Source organism: Varanus komodoensis, unplaced genomic scaffold (assembly GCF_004798865.1).
Source record: "Varanus komodoensis strain SLA01 unplaced genomic scaffold, ASM479886v1 scaffold11, whole genome shotgun sequence".
Classification (NCBI taxonomy): Eukaryota; Metazoa; Chordata; class Lepidosauria; order Squamata; family Varanidae; genus Varanus; species Varanus komodoensis.
Window position 1 is genome coordinate 13124978 of NW_025335317.1, and position 2869 is coordinate 13127846.

A 2869-nucleotide genomic window follows, 5' to 3' on the forward strand; every position below is an offset into this window, starting at 1 on the left:
GCCCTTCTCCAGGAACCCTCCGTGAAGGAAATTAGGAGGGTGAGCACCTGAAGGAGGGCTTTCTCTGCGGTGGCGCCTAAGTTATGGAATGCGCTCCCCAGAGAGGTCCGCCTTGCGCCGTCATTTGTTTTTCGGCGCCAGGCGAAGACCTTTTTATTTAAGCAGCATTTTAACTGTTAGTATTACTTGATCTTATCTGGCCAGGGCAGCTTATTTTATATTGTATTTTTGTATTTTTAATGTTTATATTTATTGTAATTTATATTATAATTACTTTTATTTATTGTTGTAAGCCGCCCCGAGGCTTCGGCAAATGGGGCGGCATAAAAATGTTTTAATAAATAAATAAATAAATAAATAAAAGCATATTCCCAGTCCTCCTCCTCAGTTTCCAAGTCTTCCCTTTTGCAGAAGTTGGCCAGGCAAGGGAGAGACCCCGTCCTCCTGCAATTTAGGATAGCCCTGTGCGCCTTCGGAAGTGGATGTGTATTGCCGTGGGGGTCAGCAGCACAGGCCTTTGACCTGCACATACAGAGTGCTTCCAGACGAAGCTTTTCTGACCATGCCTCCTGACCACATCTTCTCCTGGTAGCCCCCCTGTGTCCTCCCACTGCTTCTTCCATCTTTTGCTTTACTCCTGAAAAATCATTAAGGGGTAGAAGAGCTCCACAAAAGATGCTCAGGTTGTGCAAAATGCTCAGGTACATTGCATGCTATGGACATGAATCACAAACAGCAAGTTAATTTTCTCTCTGGCTATATTTGTGGATATGATTTATGCGTTTAATATATTGATATCTGACCTCTCCTCCATGGAACTAAAGGCCGCAACATGTAATCCACCTGCACTGCCATTTTTATTCTCGTAACAATCCTTGATGGTAGGTTAGGCGGAGAGATCTTGGATGGCTCCAGGCCTCCCAAGGGAAGTGCCTCATTCTTGGGAACTCTGTGGAAGAGAAGGGGGAAGGTGCATCGTTCCATCCCAGCCCCTTTCACTCAGTTCCTTATGAGTTCTCCATATCTGGCAAACACAGAGAAATGTTAATGTTTCATTTTGTAAAGCACCGTGCCTTCACAAAATCTGTCTTCACATCCCACATTTGTTCTCTCCTTTAACAACAACGAATGAAATGCTCATGACAGGGATGTGCCTTGATTTACTGGTGGGCTATCACATGTCTGTCTGCCTCTGGCAGCCAAATGAAGCATCTTAGCCTGGGAGGGTCTCAGCATTTGTGTGTCAAAGTATTTTCTTTTGGGTGGGCTGGGCAGAGACAGAGCCCCGTCTGCCTACCCTCCCATTTAAGCAAATTCACTTACATGTACCGGCTAGGTTCACATGTCAGGGCAAGGTGGTTTCCACGGTTTTTGGCCTGGAAGGGCCTGACAGGTGACCAAGTGGCTTCTATGCTGGCATGGTTTCTGTCCTGCTCACTCAGTCGTCCCACTACTTGCCTGTAGCCACCAGGCCAGAAATCCAGTCCTATGTGAGATGGCTGGAATGCTGTTCCTCCCAGGGAAATCTGTGGTAGCTACATATTAGGCCTGTGGAAAATATCATGCCTTGTTCAGATGACCAGAGAAATCATGGTGACGCATGGAAACCAAAGAAGAGACCATAGTTTCTTATTGTGGTTTTTAAAAACCAACTGTACCATGACAGGGTTCCGATGACACAACAGACCATGGCTTGTTATGTCATGTGAACTCATCTACTATCTAGGGAAATCTAGGGTTGAGAACATGTGGAGAAATAAGACTCAGTATTATCATCGGCGGGAGAGGCCCTTCTCCGGGAGCCCCCCGTGAGAGAAATTAGGAGGGTGGCTACTCAGAGGAGGGCTTTCTCAGCGGTGGCGCCTAAGTTATGGAATGGGCTCCCCAGAGAGGTCCTCCTGGCGCCGTCGTTATTTGTTTTTCGGCGCCAGGCAAAGACCTTTTTATTTAAGCAACATTTTAAATGTTAATACTACTGAATTTTATCTGGCCAGGGCAGCTTATTTTATATTGTGTGTTTTAAATTATTATTCTATATGTATATTTTAATTTATGTGGTTTTATTTATTGTTGTAAGCCGCCCCAAGGCTTCGGCGAATGGGGCAGCATAAAAATGTTTTAATAAATAAATAAATAAATCATGGCAGGTGTGGATTTCACCCTAAAGCCCTACAGACAGACCCAAGTAACTTTTTAAGTAAGGTCTCTAGCAATGCAAAGTGAAGACGGGTGAGTTAATTTCCTCTTCCAGGGAGAGCTTAAAGTTCAACCTTTTATCATAGACCTAAATGATTCACTTCTTAATGTAAGAGTCTCCATGTCTTTTATGAGGGCAACCATTTCATCCCACATGCTTACTCATTTTATTTTATTTAAGAGTGGCTTTTCAAAACTTTGATCACAGATCATAATAAAATCTGTTACTGTTTTCTTTGCAAACATTTTTCTTCACTTTTATATATATTGCAACCATGCAGCCCTTACAGTAGCAATTACAGAAGTATTTTGTCATTAAATTCATTATAATCTGATGCATTCATTTTCAAAGTCTAGAAATATGGGAAGTGGGAAAAAAAAAACCCTGAACATTTTGTTTAGTGACAGGTTCCAGGAGAAAATTCACACAAGACATAATCTTGCAGACATGATTTGATAACTTTAATCTGCAAAGTGTCTACCATTAATGTGGATCATGCAAAAAAAGTGTTGCCTTTTATTAATAACCCAGCAATAGAAATCATCTCAGGAAAGAAGAAACCTATCACAATGGATGTCACTTTAAGTGTTAAAGGCACAATTGCATTTGTATGAGTGAGCACTGCAAAACTTTTTCCACAAAATGACTCTGAGATGGAATATGATATTGATG